This window comes from Mauremys reevesii, linkage group 12 (assembly GCF_016161935.1).
Source record: "Mauremys reevesii isolate NIE-2019 linkage group 12, ASM1616193v1, whole genome shotgun sequence".
Classification (NCBI taxonomy): domain Eukaryota; kingdom Metazoa; phylum Chordata; order Testudines; family Geoemydidae; genus Mauremys; species Mauremys reevesii.
Genome location: NC_052634.1, coordinates 49046079 through 49056661, shown reverse-complemented (window position 1 = coordinate 49056661; position 10583 = coordinate 49046079). Strand labels below are relative to the sequence as shown.

General features: G+C 50.0%; 3 non-coding genes across 3 annotated transcripts; 1 reads left to right on the top strand and 2 right to left on the bottom strand.

Moving 5' to 3' along the window:
* Positions 1-337: 337 nt before the first annotated feature.
* Positions 338-411, bottom strand: TRNAT-UGU. Its single transcript has one exon. It is a non-coding gene; the product is annotated as a tRNA-Thr (tRNA).
* A 6961-nt stretch (positions 412-7372) lies between these two features.
* On the bottom strand, positions 7373-7444 carry TRNAC-GCA. Its single transcript has one exon. It is a non-coding gene; the product is annotated as a tRNA-Cys (tRNA).
* Positions 7445-9407: 1963 nt separating this feature from the next.
* TRNAS-AGA lies at positions 9408-9489 on the top strand. The gene has a single exon. It is a non-coding gene; the product is annotated as a tRNA-Ser (tRNA).
* The last annotated feature ends 1094 nt before the right edge of the window (positions 9490-10583 follow it).

The window sequence follows — 10583 nt, the reverse complement described above, 5'->3', positions numbered from 1 at the left end:
TATTTCAAAGGGTGGTTTAGGATTTTCATTCTCACACATGGTGCACAAAGCAGGACTCAACCCTCGGTGTAAACTAAATGAGCTGCCCACAGGTTCTGGCAGCCACAATGAGCCATTCAGCCTGAGAGCCCAGACCTGCCCCTGTCCCAGAGGAAGCAGGATCATCTGTGACTGGCTGGAACACTGACCTATCAGCTCTTAACTCCCAAACTTTCAGTAAGTCTGTTATCAGTGCCTGTGAGTATAATTTAAACAGCTATACTGGGCTGGACCAAAGAGCTCTGTGTTTTGCCCTCCCACAGTAGCCAATACCAGGTTGCCCAAGAGTTAGTCAACAAGGCACCACTGGGATTTGAACCCAGGATCGCCTGTTTACAAGACAGGTGCTTTAGCCAGCTAAGCCATGGTGCCTGCCTGTGGCAGTAACACACTGTCTGCCCACACCTGACTCCCTGCCAACCCCACTGGCCCCATGGGCCCCTCCCCTTTCATAGCTCCAGAAAGTTCTGACAGCTGAGCCACTATCTATACCGGGATTAGCTTGATAGAACTGCATTGCCAGTCTAAGTCATGTAATTACACCAACCTAATTTTGTAGTGTAGACCTGTCCAAAGAATCACACACACACCTTGGGAGCAAAACTTCATCTGCTCCTCTGCTTTATAGAATACAAACACGAACAACACTTCTCAGGGCCCAGTGGGGATTGGCAGAGAGTCAGGTGTGGGCCATCTTTATCCCAAGAGAGATGGACTCTAAGGGTATGTCTCCATTGCAATGTAAGCCCAGGTGTGGCACGCTGTGCACAGAGCAGCACCTGGAAGCCCCATATTCACCACTCTCATATAATGATGACATGGTTTGTACAAAGTCTGCCTTGTGAGGTATCATTTCAAAAGTCTTGATCTGTTGAACATTAACATCGTGTTGGATTGTGTGTGCTCGCATTGGTTGGGAAGTTATGAAGTTTTGCTCTGTGTGCGTTACTGAGATATGTTATGAGGTTGAGAAATGCCCCCCACCAGCCTTTCAGGTGTGACAAGGAGGAGCCAGACTCGCTGCTGGCCCATTGAAGGGATCCACACTCCCAAGGACTATCCCAGGAACTGTGTACAATGCAGACTTCTCCGAGATAGCGCAGAGACAATGGACACTGCTTGACTCACATCGTAGCAAAGGAGCTTCCTAGCAAGTTGGAAGAAACTATGAAAGAGGGGAAGAGACATCATGACTTGGCCTCTCTCCCCCACAACTCAGCAGCTGGAAACACACCTGGAGGACAAAGACTGAACTGAACTGATTCAGAAATCAGAAGAGAATAATAACAATAATACTTGCAAACCAAAGTCCCCAAACAGACTAGTATTAGTTTTTCAGCAGAAATTTTTCAGTTTGGGGAATTTTGTTTTCTCAGTCAGACCTTGCCAAGGGAAGCAGGGAGAAAATGTTTGAGTTGCCTCCTTCAGAACAGCTTGACCTAGACACTAGCTCTGGTTCACTGCTCTGGCCTTGCTCGGGTTGAGGGTATTTTAATAATTTGGGCAGGTCCCAGGGTGTTTGGGGGAGAAGATGAGGATGTTACCTCTTGAGATAAAAACTAAGAAATACGGGACTAGAGAATTTCTTTTTTAAAGAAATCTGGGATGTAGACATTTTATTTAAAGCAAGGGAGTTCTGAGTTTCTGAGAAGGTTTTTGTTTGCAAGAAGCAACATTGTTTGAGCTGTCATTGTACCAAAGGGGGAGATGGTTGTCTACAAAGGAGGGGTGAAAACTAAACACATCCAATGAGGATGGGATTTGAAGCCATGTGTGCAGAGCACAATGGATTAGCACGCCATCACCTTAACCACTTGGCCACCTCAACCAAGCTGTTAGAAAAGGGACAGAAGGAGAAATCTAAGGCCAGCAGAGCTAGGGACAATAAGGCATTTTTAAATACTAAGTGGAAGCAGGGGCTGAATGAGCTCCCCCCTCACATCTAGTGAGGAGCTGGGGGAAAGACTTCAGGAACAGACCGTGTTTGCACAGACACACCTACTCTGCCTAGCTATGCAGCATGATGGGGCCGCTTTCCCAAAATGACCCGTTTTGGCTGGTGGTAGGTTACAAATCACTTTAGGATTGAGTGGAATGAAATGTTATTATCCTTCCTGCATGAGTGAAGGGCAGCAGAACATACCTAGTCCGTCCTGATGGAGGGGTGGGTGGGTGAGGAATAGCTTTTATTGGACTTTGTAGAAGTGATTGAGAACATCACCCTAACCCAGTGATTCCCCAAACATTTCGCACTGTGCCCTCTTAGCCATGGCTGTGGCCCTCGGAAGCCATGGTCAAGACCCGGGGCTGGGAGTGGGGCTGTTGCTTGCTGGGGAGAGGGGTGCAGACACGAATAAGCGGGTCGAGGCCGAGCTGGGAGTCAGAGGCCCAGGCTGAGGGTGGGGTTGGGGAAGAGCTGGGGCAGAGTGGGGCTGAGTGCTGCTCCCTCCATGGGGGCTGGCTCAGGCCCTGAGGTGCCCCCATGAAGGTTCCTCTGTGTCCCCCTAGGAGTCATGCCCCACATTTTGGGGACCACTGAACCCTACTCACTAATCAGCGGCTAGTGATGCCAAAGCCCAGGGAAAGGGAGAACAAGTGCGGGGCCCCCAGCACTGGAGCCATGTGAAGGGGCTGCAGGAGAGGGGCAATGGCTGGTGGCCCAGGGAGTTAAGGGCAAAGGGGGCACAGCAGGGGCAGGAGTTAGGGGTGAAGGAGGTGCAAGGGCTGGGAGTGCAGGAGCTAGCGGTAAAGGGGGAGTGGGGATCGTCCAGGGGCAATGGAGAAGAGCCAAAGTACAAGCTTTGCCCAGGGCACCATTTTCCCTAATGCTGGACTGAGCAAACAATTGGAAATGACCCTTCAGTGAGAACAGAACCATAGTGTAGAAAAGCCCCTTTGTTAAGTGGTGGTGGCTGAGGGCTTAGAGAGATGGGTTAAAAAGCAACAGGCGTTTTTCTGTGGAGGTTTGATTCTTGCCTGTCAGGCAAGGTTGGTGTGTGGTGTCTCCATGGCTGCACTTTCTGTCTCTGATCTGCCACAGGGAGCCAAGTCTAGACATATTCAGAGGCTCTATGCCAGGGTTTCTCAAACTTCCTTTCACTGCAACCCACTTCTGCCAAAAAAAAAACTTACTCCATGGCCCTGGAAAGAGGAACCAAGCCCCTCCACACTTGGCAGAGGCAGGGGAGACAAAGCCTGAGCCCTGCCCCAGTTGCGGGAGGGCAAAACCAGAGCTTGAGGGATTCAGCCCTGGGTGGTGGGGCTCAGACATTTGGCTTCAGCCCCAGGCCCCAACAAGTCTAATGGCAGCCCTGGTGATCCCATTAAAACAGGGTCACATCTCACTTTGGGGTCCTGACTCACAGTTTGAGAACCACTGCTCTATGTTGAGTGGAGAGAGTTTTCCTGTGGGTGTAGTTAAGCCACTTTGCAAGAGGTGGCAGCTCTGTCAGTGGGAGAAGCTGTATCGGTGGGTGTGCAAGCTGTGGTGTTTGCCACATTTAAGAAGTTTAATCAAACCCCATTTTTAAAACTACCTGTGCTCTGGGAATGGCAAAGGACCTCGAAGAAGCAGGGTTTGTCATTCAAAGTCCTGGAGATCACACTTTTATACATGTGTTGTTAGGGGTATAGCTCAGTGATACAACGCTTGCTTATAGCTCAAGTGATCCTTGGTTCAAACCCCAGTGTTCTCTTATAACCTTCTTTCTTTTTTTAAAAAAAAGAAAAACATTTTCATTTCCATTCTCCATTCTGTTCAGGAGCTCCACTATACAGGGGTGCTTGATATGAATGTAAACACTCAACATTTTGCTGTCCAAATGCATAAAAACCTAGCGAAGCTGTCCATCAGCTGAAATCAGTTCCAATCCTCTAAGTGTCTAGTTAACTAACTTCTGAAAAACTGAGTGTAGCATTGGGAGCAGCGTCTGATGTTTTCCTGTGTAGCCGGCTTGCTTCCTAGAACGAATGTTCCTTGAGCGGGGTGATCCACAGGGACTAGTTCAAACCTCCAAAGTGCCTGGCCAGGGGCACGACATTAGCACAGCAAGGGAGGGGTGTGGCAGTGACATCACAAAGGCCTTTTACAGGACCTCAGACTATTGGTCAAAGGTGGTGGGGAGGTGGTGACCTCACAGTGAGATGCTGACATCAGCCAGGCAGGACAGGGGCGAGAGGCCAGGGAAACCTCAGAGACCCCTGTGGCTTTGCTTCAGCCAGTCTCCTTCTCCAGGTCTCTCTTTGAGGACTGAGAGAGTATTCGGGTTCACGTACGTGAGCGCCAGGAGGAACCTCTTTTGAGTTTTCTCCTTCCCTTTTAGTGATTTTACTAGAAAACAGCCGTCCCTGTTTAGAAGGTAAGAGCCTCCTCGAGGTCTGAAACCTTTTCGGTCTGATCCATCTGGTGACAGTTGAATTCTAGGCATGGAAAACACGAGCTTAAGGAGGCAGAATTTTATTTCACACTTGGGATTTTGTCCCATAGAATCAGTGGGGACATTAGGGTTTGTCCTTTTTGTTTCACCTTTTCCTCCATCCATCCCTCCCTCCTTTCTCTTCATCTCTTGCTTCTTTTGTCCTTTCTCCTGTTCCCCTCCCAACACCAGGAGCGAGGTGTGTGGGGGTGTGTGTGTGTGTGTGTGTTGCGGGGAGTGCTCGGCAGCTCCCACTCTGGGAGGTCCACCCAAAAATGTGGGGCTGAAATAGTGCTCGGGTAGTGATCCCCACCGGTGACCTGGGCCATCCTTTGGGCTCTCTGGTGAGAACCTTCAGCCTCCCGTCCTGTCTCTACCCTGATTGGCTGAGCAGGGGGTTATTGACAGGGAGGAGACTCAGGTCCTTGTTGTTCTCTTTTAAGACCAAGTAAATAAGTCATAACCAGTCATATGTTTGATGAATTTTGCTGCTTCTCTGCATTAATTGTCTCTGAGCAGTTCATGATTCTCTCTAACATTGCAGTTCTCCTCAAATACTTGCTGAATAATTACTGTGCACTGTTGTTGGTCTGGAGCTCATCTGAGAGCACTTTATTCAGGTCATTCAACGTCTGAAATTCAAGATCTGATGGTTAGTTTGAAAATCAGGGCTCTTGTGTCCTACTCCCAACTCTTCCACTGACTGGCTGTGTGACCTAAGACAAGTCAATTCTCCTTTCTCAGCCTTAGCTTCTCCCTCTTTCCAGTAGGGATACTAATGATCCGCTCCTACCAGGGCCGGCTCCAAGCCCCAACATGCCAAGCACATGCTTGGGGCAGCATGCCGCAGGGGGCGCTCCACTGGTTGGTGGGAGGGCGGCAGGCGGCTCCAGTTGACCTCCCGCAGGCATGCCTGCGTATGCTCCACCGGAGCCGCGGGACCAGCGGACCCTCCACAGGCACGTCTGCAGGAGGTCCACCAGAGCTGTGGGACCGGCGACCGCCAGAGCGCCCCCCGCGGAGTGCTGCCATGCTTGGGGTGGCGAAATTCCTAGAGCCACCCCTGGCTCCTACCTACCTCACTGTAGGTGGAGGCAGGGCCGGCTCTAGGTTTTTTGCCTCCCCAAGCGAAAAAAATGTTGTCTGCCCCCCCCATCCCCTTGCTGCCTGAGCCCTGGGCTCTCCCCTCCCCACACCTGCACCCCCGGCCTCCCCAGCTCTGGGCCTCCCACCACTCGCACCCCCCTGCGGCCCCAGCCCTGGGCTCTACCCCCTGCCCCTCACCGCCCTGCCAAGCCAGCCCTGGGCTCTCCCCACACACATCCTGTGCTGCCCCAGCTCTCGACTCTCCCCTTCCCCCCGACCAGGGCTCCCCCCCCCACACCCGCCCTGCTGCCCCAGCCCTGGGCCCCTCCCCCCACTTGCACCCTCCATCCTCCCCAGCCCTGGGTCACTGGTAACTTGCTCCCAGTTTAATAGAATAGAAAAAAGAGAGGATTGAATGTGTAACAGGGAGTTTGGTAAATCTTGGTTATTTTAGTTTTGCAACAGGCTTCTGTCCACCTCCAGTAGAGTTTTCAGTCCCAATGGCAACTTACTTACCAAATGTAATACAGACTAGTCCATGCCTCCCAAGGGGATGTGGTTCTTGTTCTTCTGCACATTGTAGCCCATGGAGGCCAAGGACCTGCAAATGTCTCTTCATGTGCCTTTGTTTCATTGATGAAAACATAAACTAGACACTTAGAGGATTGGAATTGATTTAATCGGAGGGACATGTTTGCTAGGTTTTTATGCATTTGCACAGGAAAATGTTGAGTGTTTCCATTCATTTCAGGCATCCCTAGTCAGTGCAGCTCCTGAACATAATGGAAATGACAGGTTTCAGAGTAGCAGCCGTGTTAGTCTGTATCCGCAAAAAAAACAGGAGTACTTGTGGCACCTTAAAGACTAACAAATTTATTGTAGCATGAGCTTTCGTGAGCTAAAGCTCACTTCTTCGGATGCATAGAATGGAACACACAGACAGGAGATATTTATACATACAGAGAACATGAAAAGGTGGAAGTATGCATACCAACAGGCAGAGTCTAATCAATTGAGATGAGCTATCGTTAGCAGGAGGAAAAAAAACTTTTTGAAGTGATAATTAAGATGGCCCATAGAAGGTGTGAGGAGAACTTAACATAGGGAAATAGAATCAATTGGTGTAATGACCCAACCATTCCCAGTCTTTATTTAGACCACAGTTAATGGTATCTAGTTTGCATATTAATTCAAGTTCAGCAGTCTCTCTTTGGAGTCTGACTCCAAAGAGAGACTGCTGAACTTGAATTAATATGCAAACTAGATACCATTAACTGTGGTCTAAATAAAGACTGGGAATGGTTGGGTCATTACACCAATTGATTCTATTTCCCTATGTTAAGTTCTCCTCACACCTTCTATGGGCCATCTTAATTCAAGTTCAGCAGTCTCTCTTTGGAGACTCCAAAGAGAGACTGCTGAACTTGAATTAATATGCAAACTAGATACCATTAACTGTGGTCTAAATAAAGACTGGGAATGGTTGGGTCATTACACCAATTGATTCTATTTCCCTATGTTAAGTTCTCCTCACACCTTCTATGGGCCATCTTAATTATCACTTCAAAAAGTTTTTTTTCCTCCTGCTAACGATAGCTCATCTCAATTGATTAGACTCTGCCTGTTGGTATGCATACTTCCACCTTTTCATGTTCTCTGTATGTATAAATATCTCCTGTCTGTGTGTTCCATTCTATGCATCCGAAGAAGTGAGCTTTAGCTCACGAAAGCTCATGCTACAATAAATTTGTTAGTCTTTAAGGTGCCACAAGTACTCCTGTTTATAATGGAAATGGATATGCAATTATTTTTGTTGAAGGACCAGGCTTTTAAGAGGGCACTTGGATTTGAACCAAGGACCAATTGATCTGCAGTCAAACACTCTACCACTGAGCTATACTCCCTGACAATTACATGGCAAGTCAGTGATCTTAAGGATCTTGAAACATGAGCGTGGTGTTCGTTTCTTCCACACCAGTGTTGCTGTCTGTGCATTCCGGAGCTATGGGGTGATTGGGAAAGGAGCAGCCGACATCAGGACCAACGAGACGTGCTGGTGGCCCATCAGGAAGAATCCACTCTCCCAGAGACTTCTCGGCAAGGGCACGGTACACAAAGGGGGCTACCTACCCGCCACGTCCCAGCAAGGGTCTTTCTAGTCCCACTTCAGTGTTACCCAATTTCTAGTCAGTCTTTGGCCCAGATTCCCTCCCTGAGCGGCACCAGCACATGCCTGGGCCCCCTGATAGTGTTAAATCTGCCTTGAGCTGGGACCCAGCTTGGCAAAGAGCTTGCAGCCCCCTCTGTGCTGGAGGAGTGAGAGCAGCCCTGGCACTGGGCAGGGCAGCCCTGAGAGAATGAACCCAATGTGCCCGTGAGGCCCTGATCCAGAACCTCTGCCAGGCAGCTTGTGTTGCTCGGGCTTCTCTAGTTTCCAGCGAGGATTCAAAGCTTCTCTGCTCCAGGGGAACCCCTGGGGGAGGGAGGCAGGGCTCCTGCAGGATAAATCTTCCTGCTGGCAGAGCTCCGGTCCCCTCCTCATGGGCACAGGGCATTGCACACGGCACCCACCACATGCACACACCCCTTTGTGAGGAGAATCAGCTCTGGGATATTGGGGTCAAACCCTTCCCACCTCCTCCCTGCAAACCTTCTCCTGGCTTCAGTGAGGGAATGGGGGCGTGAGGGGCTAGTGCGGTAACAGCAGCAGCGTGGCCGTGGGGCTCGGCCGGTGGCTGGGGCCAGTCACCTGTGCATGAACCCAGCCAACCCCAGGAGATGGACCCGGGTCACCAGCCCAACCCACCACGCGGCTGCTGCCGCTGTCCCGTTAGTACGCGAGCTCCCACAGACCACGCTGGGGAGAGCCCCCAGCTGCAGGGGAGACACCCCTGAGTGCCTGGCAGGGCCCAGCTCCTGGCTGACCTGCTCTGCTGGGGGTCAGGGGGCTGGGTGACAGGGGGGTGTTGGCTCTGGGGTGGGACTGTCACTTTCCCCCCTGCCAAGCCAACAGGATCACAGCAAATGAAACCAGCTCGGCCGGCAGGGGAAGAGTTCAGTCCAGGGCCTGGTGCATTCTGGGAGCAGGGGCGGTGCAGAGAAAGGGCAGATACGGGGCAGCTCTGAACACTGTGCGCAGAACTGCCTGGCCTGTCCCGCAGCCCCTGTTACAGGGGGCTTTTCGCCATAGTTTTAATCAGGCCAATAAATTGAAACAAACCCCTGTTAAACCATTGCTCAGCCCGAGTCCTTCACCCACATTCCTTAGGGCATTGGGTGTTTCATTTCCTGCCTCCATTTCCCACAGAGACACAATTTCCTTTGCACAGATCCATGAACAGCAAAACCTCCCTGTGTCTCTGGTCTGAGCCAGGGCATTCGATTCCAGTGAACCCTTCTCTCCTGCAATGGCGATGGTCAGACAGAGGGGACGTGGCACCTGCATCCCTGCCAGGGAGATATTGGCTCGGCTCTTTCTTTCTGCTGCTGTTGTTAGTCCATGAAACATCAAGGATGGAATGCAAGGCTCAGTTCATGCACCAGCCCCCTGAAAAATTTCAGTGCCCCAGAGAAATCCTGCCACCTGATATTGGAATGATGTGCTGGAGATTTGACTAGGAAAGGGACTGTCTGAATTGTCAGAGTGGGGAATGAACAACAATCTACAGCAATGTCATTCACACAAACACACTCTCATCCTGCTCCAGCCGGAAGGGAAATGGGCAGGAATTCTCGCTGTTCACCCACGGACACACTTACACTGATGCGCAGCCATGAATGTGCTGGGGAAGCTGGTCTGAGCAAACAATTTGAAGAGACAATTCAGTGAGAACTGAATTATCGTGTAGTAAAACAATTACACATCAAGTAGTTGTGGCCGAGTGGTTAAGGCGATGGACTAGAAATCCATTGGGGTTGCCCCGCGCAGGTTCAAATCCTGCCAACTACGTAAGCTCTGCACTGTTGTTATGATTACTGTAGTTTTAGTGCCTGAGCATTCACAGTGCAAACTGGAGCTAAATCTAGTTTCACTCTGTCTACACTTAAAATGCTGCTGTGGCACCTGCTATAGCACTCTGGAGTAGACAGTCAGTGGAGAGGTTTTCCCATCCCTGTAATAGCTGCATTGACAGAACAATTCTTCCTTTTCTTTAGCACTATCTAACCAGGGTTTAGGTCACTGTAACTATATGGATGGACGGGGGGGTTCATACCCTGAGAGACGTTGCTCTGCCAGTGAAGTGCCCAGCGTACACCAGCCCTTAGATCCCTTTTGGTATTTCAATGCAGGCACTGACCTGTGAGAGGAAAACATCAGCTCACAAACACAGAGACTGAATTCCCCACATTTAATCTCACTGCACTTTCCAGAAAGTCACAAAATTCAATTCATTCTTGCTAGGACAGAGAAAAAATAAGTGACACTAAGTTTTTGTCTTGGTTAAATAAAATTAAGTGTTTAATTAATATAGTAAAAATCTGTACTGATTCCTCTAACTAACACCACAGCGTGAAATAGGAACAGAGACAAAGCTTGTCAGTGATGACTAATTTTGCAAGTGATCTTCCCATTATTAATTTCCACGCTGCCCCCATTGGAGGTCTGGGCATCTCCAATGTCATAGCTCTGCATTCACCTTCCCCTTAGAATTGTTATCGGACATTCACCTTTCTCTGCAGCGTGGGGCACGGGTCACTTGCTGGAGGATTCCCTGCACGTTGAAGTCTTTAAACCACGATTTGAGGACTTCGATAACTCAGACATAGGTTAGGGGTTTGTTACAGGAGTGGGTGGGTGAGATTCTGTGGCCTGCGTTGTGCAGGAGGTCAGACTAGATGATCATAATGGTCCCTTCTGACCTTAAGTCTATCAATCGATGAATCTATTCCCAAATTTGGAAAATTGTGCAGCTCAGAATGTGAATAGTGACCCCATCTCCTTCCTGCACCTGCTTTACATTGCTCCACAGCAGCTTCTCCACCTGCAGAGTCACCCCAGCACTGCAGTGCAGCTGCCCAGGGTTCAGCAGGAGCCCCTGGCAA